This window comes from Larimichthys crocea, chromosome XVII (genome assembly GCF_000972845.2).
Source record: "Larimichthys crocea isolate SSNF chromosome XVII, L_crocea_2.0, whole genome shotgun sequence".
In the NCBI taxonomy this organism is placed as follows: domain Eukaryota; kingdom Metazoa; phylum Chordata; class Actinopteri; family Sciaenidae; genus Larimichthys; species Larimichthys crocea.
In genome coordinates this window covers 4,088,178-4,099,024 of record NC_040027.1, presented here as the reverse complement: position 1 = coordinate 4,099,024, position 10,847 = coordinate 4,088,178, and the positions used below count along the sequence as shown (strand labels likewise).

Here is a 10,847-nt window from a genome sequence, read left to right as displayed (position 1 = left end):
CAGGTTAGGGTTAGGGTTGCAATTTTCAATCTATGGAATGAATTTATTTATTTATTTTCTGTTTGGGAAATCACTGATAGGAAATCTCACCTCTGCTTTATTTATATCTGAAACAAAGAAATATAAACAGGCTACACAGAGTATAAGATTTAACAACCCACAAAATAAAAACTGTAAACAAGAGGTGGTGGTTTTCTGGTGGTGCAAACTGTAAACAAATCAGTGAAACTGCAGACATTTATCTGTGAACCAAATTGTCATTTCAAGTATTTTGGAGACAGTGATGGTATTTGTCATTATTGCTGTACGATTTATACTGTATTTTTCCTGCTTTCTGAAGTAACACACAGTTCTGTAAAATGAGAATAATGACCTGTAACTAAACATGTGGCTCATGGAATAAACATTAAAGGTATAACATGTTAGATATTTACTGTATTAAATAAGTTTAGATTAGATTGGATTAGATTATACTTTATTTATCCCACAACAGGGAAATTCTCCTGTTACAGCAGCAGAAAGGGTGTGGTATACACTACAGAAGTAAAATAGAGAATAAAAATAAAAATAGAAAAGGCAAAACAACAATAGACCAAAGTATCCTTCAGCCTATACAGTAAACAAGAAACCAATAGACAAAACAACAGACAAACAACAGACAAACAACAGTAAACAGTGTACAGTTGTGCGAGAATGAATACTGAGGGTAAAGTGGCAAGATAGAAATAATATTGAGAGGTAGTGTCATGATATAATAATATTACAAATGTAAGTTGGCATGATATCAGTAATATTGCACATGGTAGTAATCTGTAGTAATCAAGTAATCAGATGGAAATATAATTGCAGTTAAAAAAATAAAATACATATAAAGCTGTGGTGAGTAGTTGTAACCAGGGCTCTAAATTAACTTTTTTGATCACCAGCCAATGTGGCTGGTAAGTTTCTGAAGTTACCAGCCAATCAGAATTTCCACTAGCCACAATTTTTCCCATGCAAAAAAGACAGATTATGAGAGCAACTGAATTAATTTGATCATTTTATTAACTAAAGCTTTAAATTAATCTTACAATGAAGTTGGGAACTTAAGTAAATACAAAAATTATCCTAACATTTCATTACTCATTAACCCTTACTTATTCAGGGTCTAATATGACCAACTCGAGTATTGTATAGTACTCCCCCCACAACTCGAGTACTGTATAGTACTGTATAGTACTCGAGTTGTGGGGAGATGGCATCCCCCCTGGGGGAAAAAATGGTCAAAATCATCCTTCTTCTAAAATGGTCATCAACAAGTGTCAACAAGTGGTGTTATGAACAGGATTGAGACTCAACAAAAAAGGAGCCTACATGAATATGAGGGAAACTTACCTGTTAGATGTTATATGTACACCACATATTCTCTGTAGCAGGTCAGTACAATCAAACGCAGGTCACTCTCAAGCGAGGTAAGAGACGTTACATGAGCTGAGTGACAGCAGCTGAAGCATCACAATTATGGCCGCCATGACGACAGCTCGCTTGGTTAACCTCTGCCCGCCCCCGCGCTTGACCTTTAACCTACCTTCAACTTGTCAAAGATCCACGAGAAGTGTGAAGCTAGACAAATCACAACACATCTTTAAACTATGAGCTTTAAAAAGTTCACACATTCACATATTTGATTGATGTTGGGGCCCTTTATAGTGCTCTGGTTCAACTTCAGCAGTGGTGTATGTCCACAGGTGTTTCAACACATTCTGCAACCCTTCAAATTCTGTGACTGGAAAAGGAATTGTGACCTAAATTTCAGCGTTAGGTCCACTGTAAATGTTTTTTTTTTTTTAATCATAACACATTCAGCAAAACTCACAAATAGTAGTGTATACGTTTGTCTGAATGTCAAGAAAAGATTACTCTTACATATGTTGACCTCATTAAAATAGTCATTTTTTAATTTTGTCTGATTTTTATCTCAAATAAAATGAAAAAAATGTGACTTTAATAACTTACAGGACAGACAGGTTAGCACAAAATAATGTCATATCAAATGTCAATGTCATATTAAAAAAAAAAAAAACATGAGTGGTTATTTAATTTTCAATTTAAAATTCAAAAATTAAATTCAAGATATATCTATATCAGGGTCAATTAGGGATAAACGAAACTTTTAAAACCGGTTGATTTTCATTTCCTGTTTCTTAAAACAAAAGATGAAATCTTTGGCAGACCGGAACAAAAAAGCGCCCGTTTTTTCCATATTGTGCGACCGGAAGTTGCCGCTTTCAAAGTAAGAGCGCATTTGAGGACGGTCGGATGCTGTGTATGAGAGAAAGAATTTGGGCGCTGCTTTGAAAGTTGATGGACATGGATCAGTACATGGTTTTTCGAAACTCAGTAAAGAGGACATGACTGCAGAAAAACTAAGTGGCATATTTCAGGTAAAATTCCTGAGTATATGTAGTTATTGTTAGTTTTTACGTGAAATATGCGGCCTCATATGCGCTCTTACTTTAAAAAACGCCCTTTTCTGAATGGGAAATCAAATGACCAAAACATACGCAGACCCCTGTATTATATCAACTATAAAGAGCTCGTTTACACTTGTAGCTTTCGCTTACGGCCATACCACCCTGAACACGCCCGATCTCGTCCGATCTCGGAAGCTAAGCAGGGTCGGGCCTGGTTAGTACTTGGATGGGAGACCGCCTGGGAATACCAGGTGCTGTAAGCTTTTCCTTCTGCTCCTTCACCAGCACAGGGCGCTGCTCCCTCTTTAGTCAAAAGTGGAAATGGCACAAATACTTTTTATTTATTAGCTTTGACACAATTTACTGTAAATGAAATGTATTACATTTGAATTTAATACATGCATGTATGCTATTACACTGCGCTACTCGTCATGGACGTGGGAAGTAAGTAAGTGTATATGCATTGTGCTCTAGTATTTGTGGTAGATGTTATGTTTTATGGTTTTTATTTATTGTTATTATTATGTGTATCAATAATTTGTCTATAATACAATTTCAACGTCATTTCCAAACCAGATTTAGTCTAGGCAGGTTAGGTCTGTCACACGTGAGCACATTGAGGTGTTTTAGGGAGTTTAGAGTGTCCCACTGTGTGAAGTGAGCAAAGACATCAGGGCTCATGCTCAGACAAACACACAGAGTTCAACTCAGCCAGCTACAGCTAGACTACTTAATGTAACTGCATTACATTAACATGGTTACCGAGCAGATGTTCGGTTGACATGCTGTATTATATCATCTATAAAGAGCTCGTTCACACTTGCAGCTTTCGCTTACGGCCATACCACCCTGAACACGCCCGATCTCGTCCGATCTCGGAAGCTAAGCAGGGTCGGGCCTGGTTAGTACTTGGATGGGAGACCGCCTGGGAATACCAGGTGCTGTAAGCTTTTCTTTCTGCTCCTTCACCAGAAGAGTCAAAAGTGGAAATAGCACATAAACTTCATTTTTATTAGCTTTCATACAATTTACTGTAAATTAAATGTATTATTAATTTTGAATTTAAGACATGCATGTATGCTATTACAGTTTGATCTGTAATATCAGAAAACTGCACTACAAGTAATCAGACATAGGATACTGAGGGGGCTGCAGCACACTCGGTTAAACTGATAATAACTTTCTCCTTTTTTTTACTGGGATTTACTGTATTGTGCTCTAGTATTTGTGGTAGATGTTAGGTCAAGTCAAGTCAACTTTATTATCAATGTTGCCGTATGTACAGGACATACAGAGAATTGAAATTGCGTTTCCCTCTTATCCCGGTGCAATCAGCAATAAACATGAAATATAAAATATAAGTAAAAGATGTAAAAAAAAATAAAATAAAAATATAAAAAATATGTACAAGCTAAAAAAGAAAGAAAAGACAGTGGGAAATCTAGAAGATATAAATAGGCAATATGGCAAATATGGCGGTATGAACAAAATGAACAATGTAAACAGAAACAACAGTCTAACAGTGAGTATGGCAATATGGCACAGTATAAACATAACTATCAGTATAAATATAAATATGGCAATATGTAGTATGCAGTATAGACAGAATTTATAGTATTTACAGTATGAACAGTAAGGTCTACCAAAAATGAAATATGTATACAGAATAAACAGTTTACTGTGCATAGTGCAAATCGGTCTATCACAAGTGAGCACATTGAGGTGTTTTAGGGAGTTTAGAGTGTCCCACTGTGTGAAGTGAGCAAAGACATCAGGGCTCATGCTGAAACTCAGTCAGCTACAGCTATACTACCTAATGTAACTGCATTACTGTCATGTACAGTGACATATATAGGCCATTGGTACAACAGGATGTGTGATTTGGTTATAGATCTAAGTAATGAAATATATTTAGTAACTAGAGCTTGCTCTATTTTTTTCAGGTTTAAATGCTCTGTACTCTCCTGGCCTTGATCCTGCATTTACCGCTGTCAGTCTGAACAGCAGACCATGACAGGTCTCATATGAACTGATTAAATGAGCTTGGGTAGATTGGTAGTTTTTTATTGCATTAGTTCAGTGTTCCTGTCTGTGTTGATGCTGTGGCTGCTTGTGAAACACTGTAAATTCTTATATACGGTGTATAATATATGACACAGCACTGAATGTGATGTGATGTCATACACAGCATTTTGTATGACATCATAAATAGACTAAGTTTCGCTCAGCAACCCCAACTCTGACTGACTTCCAACATCCCTGCTACTAGTTTAATCATATTTCTTTTTTCTCATGCGGCTCCTATTTCAGTCACTGGGATCAATAAAGTTTTAAAGGTCCAGTGTGTAGGATTTGGTTGCATCTAGTGGTGTAATCACTTTATTGTAATCTCCTCATATCACCCTCACCTTCGTAGTGTAAAGGAGAAACAAGACCTGAAAAGCCCTGCCTAGAGTCAGTATTTAATTTGTCTGTTCTGGGCACCTGTAGAAATATGGTGTTTCAACATGGCGGCCTCCATGAAAGAGGACTGTAGATAAAAAAAAAAAAAGGTTAATTTTTAAGTAACAAAAAAAACAAAACTTCTTATTTTCAGGTGATTATACATGTATGAAAATAAAGTTCCCAAATCTTACACACTGCACCTTTAATATTCTTATCTTCTATCTAATAAATCCAGGAAATATCCACTTTTTAAGATACGTTATTAGAACGACGATTCTGACATTAAACACTGTTGTTCCTCATTATCACTGTCATACCCCATATACATCCACTGTGATTCAATGAGTCAATAAAGAAATAAAACGTTAACAAATGATTGTTATGGGCTTTTCATTAAAACTAATTGAAAAAGCATTATTTTACACGCATATTGCGGAGACAAAATGTTATTGTCAGAAGTGGGATTCGAACCCACGCCTCCATTCGGAGACCAGAAGTCCCATTTACAGGAAGGTTTGTCACCTTGAGTCTGGCGCCTTAGACCGCTCGGCCATCCTGACAACTGTGCTTAATATGTGGCCAGGACGCTGTTTGACTGCTGCTAACGAAGGTTTACAGCTGGAGAGGTTTTAGTGGGAGCAGTAACTTTTATTACGTTTTATGAGTTAATGTTAGTCAGAGAGGATCACGTGTTTTAATATTAACATCAAACGTGGCACTTTAACTGTTTATTTTAGCTACACACCATAAAAGACGTTTAGAAAGCTGTGGTTACGCCGATATTATCTGTTAATGGCGTCAAGTCTTTGGTGTTTTAATGTACAGACAACTACAAACATGTAGAATAAGGCTCACATGAACATCTGAAGAGGAGAGAGGGGGGAGTGAAATGCTCACTGAGCAGACGTTTGGTTGACATGCTGTATTATATCTGTAAATGGCAGCAAATTATGTTCGTGGTAAAGGAAGCTGTTCTGTCACGTTACATTTTGTGCTTTTATTTTGAAGAACACCGCTCTTCTTCCCTTACTTCCGGTTGTTGTTGACGCTTGCTTCCCATTCCTGTCTCGTAACGACATGCTCACGTTGCTCCATAGTTGGTAAAACATGCAAACAAATTATTTACTTGTCATATTCTGAATGGAAACTTGTGAAAGGGTATTTTATTGTGGTTCGTGTTTGTGTCGGTTGTATGTCACGTTTAAGGAATGTCACTGCGAGGTTTGTGTGAGGAGCAAAAAGGAACTATTTACGTACACATACAAGCTTACAGCGTAACTGAAGTGCCTTAAATACTAACATGATATTTTGAGGTCAGAATAATTTGTGAGCTGGTTTCCAACACATAATTACTCTGAAATTGGTGAATATTTCAAGACCAGTGGCACATTTCTTTATGGAACAATAACTCATGACATGTCTGTTTATGAAAAGGTTTAAAGGGTGAAGCTCTTTAGCTATTAATATCTAGAGTGCTCATTTATGACATTTTTGTGGTTACTAAAAATCCTTTTGTATGTCCCTAATCTGTAAATGCTTGATATAAGTATTACTCTGTGGTAAAAGATAACTACAGCTTATAGGTGTGAATTCAGGCATAGGACAATCAAAAGCCACGCCAGACTTAAAGCAGTTGCACAAACAAACAGGATGTCACCCCCAACAGAGGAAACAGACAAAGCCACTCGGGTCTAGTTCACCTGAGCGAAAGCTAACAGAGAAAGGCCAAGCGATACATGACCAAGACATGAAAAAATATTTAACAAAACCTATAACTCTTGGAAGCTAGTAGCAAGGGAGACAAGGACAAAATTAAAAACCCTCTGCTCATTAGAAGACCTCAATAAATTACACAAAGATATTCAGGCAAAGTATGATGCTGCAAAACTACAGTATTGAACCTATTCTACTTAACAGTAACACCACGCCAGAGATCGTCCAAAAAATGGATGCCTGTGGTATTCTGACAAAGGAAATTCAGCAACCGCCTAGAGACTATTAATGAAGATTATAGTGGTCAACTTGAAAAAGAAAGAGTAAGAGAAATGTTAAACAAAAATGCATATGGGTCTGTCTTTGGCCTAACTAAAACTGAAACTATAAGTTTATTAGAGAAATCGAGCAAACACTCCGGCTCAGCCATTACCCATGGCAGTAGATTCAATTCAAGCACAGCAAGCACATCTTCATTAGGGATGTAACGATGCATCGTGACAAAATTAAAAATCGGTACAAATGAGAAAAAATGAATCGCGATTCTTGGCAAATGGGAACCTACACCGCGCGTATTTGGTCCGTCCTGCACGTGACTTCAAACCCCACCGGGAGTGTTTCAGAAGCGAGCGCTTAGCCTGCCAGACTTTGTTTACTTGCTCAGATTTGGACATTTTCCCAGTGTTTCCCTTCTAAACATGCTTCTACATGTGTAAATATGTTACGTAGTTAGTTAGTTAGTTAGTTAATTTGTCTGTAGCTCATTTTGATTTAAAAAAATTGTGAAAAAATCGTGAGTCGAATCGAGTCGTGAGTTGAGTGTATCGTTACAACCCTAATCTTCATAAGTTAGAAAGTTAATGAAAAAGAGGTAAAAATGTTGTCAGAAATTAAACAAAGAGAGGTGGAAATGCAGCAACAGTTGGAACAAGAGAGAGCAAAACTGGACGGATGAAGTCCATTGCTGAACGCGAACGCAAGGGTCCAGCAGCGGTGGTTTTCTGCAAAGGTTAGTGTCATGTTAAAATTTGAACTTGACATGAAAATTGATCAATTTTTCTGGACTGATTCGCAAGTCGTGCTTGGGTACATCAACAATGATGCCCATACGTTCCACATATTTGTTGCAAACCGTGTTCAACTGATTAGAGATCATTGTGATCCCAATCAATGGTATTATGTTGACACCTCAGGAAACCCGGCTGACCATGCATCCCAAGGTCTTCGTGCTTTAGACATTCACTCAACGAACTGGCTGCGAGGACCGAAGTTTCTCTGGGAGCGTGAATTATTTTTAACGCCCAGCACTCCAACAGACTTACTCGTCTGTGATCATGAAGTCAAAACAATTCAGGTACTTGCAACCGAAACCAATAACTGCAACAACATCCTCAGGTTGTCATATTCTGCATGGAAACTTGTGAAAGGGTATTTTATTGTTTGTGTCGTTTGTATGTCACGTTTAAGGAATGTCACTGTGAGGTGTGTGTGGAAGTTTGCGCCCTTTGAAGCAGAAGGAGGTAGGAGAAGACTGATGGTGTATTCATTGTAAAAATTAGTGGTTCAACTACTGTATAAAGAGCTTCTTTGCACATTATTCTTTTGCTTACGGCCATACCACCCTGAACACGCCCGATCTCGTCCGATCTCGGAAGCTAAGCAGGGTCGGGCCTGGTTAGTACTTGGATGGGAGACCGCCTGGGAATACCAGGTGCTGTAAGCTTTTCCTTCTCTTCTGCTCCTTCACCAGCACAGGGCGCTGCTCCCTCTTTAGTCAAAAGTGGAAATGGCACAAATACTTTTTATTTATTAGCTTTGACACAATTTACTGTAAATGAAATGTATTACATTTGAATTTAATACATGCATGTATGCTATTACACTGCGCTACTCGTCATGGACGCGTCTGAGTCAGTTTTCCTCATGGACAACACTTGTAAAGGTGGTTGCAAGAATCAAGAGACTGAGGTCTATACAAAAACAACATAGTGAACATGTGACTGTCGATGAGCATGAGAAGGCTGCTGAGACAGTAAGCAATACAGCAGCCTCCCACAGAGATAAAAATGCTTTATGATGGAAAAGACCTTCCAAACTCAAGCTCTCTCTTCAGTCTTGATCCCTTCTGGTCTGAAGGACTTCTCCGTGTTGGTGGGAGATTAAGACAGTCATCTCTCTGTCACAAAGTCAAGCACCCAGTCATCTTACCAAACAACAGTCATACTACTAAGCTCATTGTGTCCCACTACCATGCTGAGACATACCATCAGGGTCGAACCCAGACACAAATGGAGCTTAGGACCAATGGATTCTGGGTCATTGGTGGGAGCAAGCTGGTTGCTAAGCTGATGCACACCTGTGGCTTTGCAGGAAACTTCGACAGCCGACAGAGAACCAGAGGATGGCTGAACTCCCTAGAGAACATCTTGAAGCCTCAGAACTTTTCACATATAGCGGCATGGACTGTTTTGGCCTGTTCATTGTAAAGAAAGCCTCAAAGAAAACAAGATCCCCCTTCCAAACCTTCAGCTATTGAGAAACCAATCCAAAAATGAGTGCTTCTCCTTGAGAATTGAGTAGAACAGACAGAGTGACAAGTGTTTGTGTGCACACTGCTTCATTGTGTACGATGTTGCACAGTTCAGCTGCATACCTCTGATAGTTCAACGTACAGTTATTAATTTATTCGAGTCAAGAAATCCTGTACAATTCATTTACTCCTTGTGTACTTGTTCATTCATTGTAGCAGGATTTGGTGGGAGTGTAAATGGCAGCAAATTATGTTCGTGGTAAAGGAAGCAGTTATGTCACTTTACGTTTTGTGCTTTTATTTTGAAGAACACCGCTCTTCTTCTACAAATGATTTACTCGTCATATTCTGCATGGAAACTTGTGAAAGGGTATTTTATTGTTTGTGTCGTTTGTATGTCACGTTTAAGGAATGTCACTGTGAGGTGTGTGTGGAAGTTTGCGCCCTTGGAAGGAGAAGGAGGTAGGAGAAGACTGATGGTGTATTCATTGTAAAAATGAGTGGTTCAACTACTCTATAAAGAGCTTTTTTGCACAATTTACTCTCGCTTACGGCCATACCACCCTGAACACGCCCGATCTCGTCCGATCTCGGAAGCTAAGCAGGGTCGGGCCTGGTTAGTACTTGGATGGGAGACCGCCTGGGAATACCAGGTGCTGTAAGCTTTTCCTTCTGCTCCTTCACCAGCACAGGGCGCTGCTCCCTCTTTAGTCAAAAGTGGAAATGGCACAAATACTTTTTATTTATTAGCTTTGACACAATTTACTGTAAATTAAATGTATTACATTTGAATTTAATACATGCATGTATGCTATTACACTGCGCTACTCGTCATGGACGTGGGAAGTAAGTAAGTGTATATGCATTGTGCTCTAGTATTTGTGGTAGATGTTATGTTTTATAGTTTTTATTTATTGTTATTGTTATGTGTATCAATAATTTGTCTATAATACAATATCGACGTCATTTCCAAACCAGCACAGGGCGCTGCTCTCTTCAGTGGAGTGGCTTTCGATAGTGGATAGATACTGTGCACTACCTTATTGGAGTACACACGGTGTCGATAACATTACTCTGTGCAATAACCTGTAAACCTGTGCGATATCTGTGTGGTTGCAGAAACCATATTTATTCCATCTTTTGCACTTCGCACTGTCGGTGTCTGCACATTCAGTGTACAGATGTGATTGTTGTTGTACAACTGAGAGCAAAGTGTACCGGAGTCAAATTTCTCGTGTGTTTACACACACCTAAAGTATTACCATAAAGTAATTCTGATGAACATCTAATACATAAAACAGAGAAAAGTAAAAAAAAAAAAAAAAAAATTTAAATCAACGTAATTGAGCAATTAGGTGATATATTGCTTAAACTTATTCTTTCTTTGTATTGTAATAAGAGTAACTGACTTACTCTTATTATACTTAATACAGAATATCAACTATTAAAAAAAATGCAATGGTTTATTTTACTCCTTTGCGTCAGTCGGTGAGAAATGAAACCTACCAACAGTGCAAAAGTTATTGTCAGAAGTGGGATTCGAACCCACGCCTCCATCGGGAGACCAGAAACCCCATTACACAGGAAGGTACTACCTTGAGTCTGGCGCCTTAGACCACTCGGCCATCCTGACAACTGTTCGTGAGCCGCCAAAACAGATAATTAAGTATTTGTGATGCAGCGGTTATCTCCACGTCTGTCTTGAT

General features: G+C 38.4%; 6 non-coding genes across 6 annotated transcripts; 4 read left to right on the top strand and 2 right to left on the bottom strand.

Moving 5' to 3' along the window:
* Positions 1–2,597: 2,597 nt before the first annotated feature.
* On the top strand, positions 2,598–2,716 carry LOC113748063 (5S ribosomal RNA). Its single transcript, XR_003464102.1, has one exon. It is a non-coding gene; the product is annotated as a 5S ribosomal RNA (ribosomal RNA).
* Positions 2,717–3,284: 568 nt separating this feature from the next.
* Positions 3,285–3,403, top strand: LOC113748062 (5S ribosomal RNA). Its single transcript, XR_003464101.1, has one exon. It is a non-coding gene; the product is annotated as a 5S ribosomal RNA (ribosomal RNA).
* Positions 3,404–5,348: 1,945 nt separating this feature from the next.
* On the bottom strand, positions 5,349–5,458 carry trnal-caa (transfer RNA leucine (anticodon CAA)). The gene is made up of 2 exons: positions 5,421–5,458; positions 5,349–5,394 (listed from the first exon to the last, which is right to left on the bottom strand). It is a non-coding gene; the product is annotated as a tRNA-Leu (tRNA).
* Positions 5,459–8,215: 2,757 nt separating this feature from the next.
* Positions 8,216–8,334, top strand: LOC113748061 (5S ribosomal RNA). The gene has a single exon (XR_003464100.1). It is a non-coding gene; the product is annotated as a 5S ribosomal RNA (ribosomal RNA).
* A 1,353-nt stretch (positions 8,335–9,687) lies between these two features.
* On the top strand, positions 9,688–9,806 carry LOC113748052 (5S ribosomal RNA). Its single transcript, XR_003464091.1, has one exon. It is a non-coding gene; the product is annotated as a 5S ribosomal RNA (ribosomal RNA).
* Positions 9,807–10,665: 859 nt separating this feature from the next.
* Positions 10,666–10,774, bottom strand: trnal-caa (transfer RNA leucine (anticodon CAA)). The gene is made up of 2 exons: positions 10,737–10,774; positions 10,666–10,711 (listed from the first exon to the last, which is right to left on the bottom strand). It is a non-coding gene; the product is annotated as a tRNA-Leu (tRNA).
* Between the last annotated feature and the right edge of the window lie 73 nt (positions 10,775–10,847).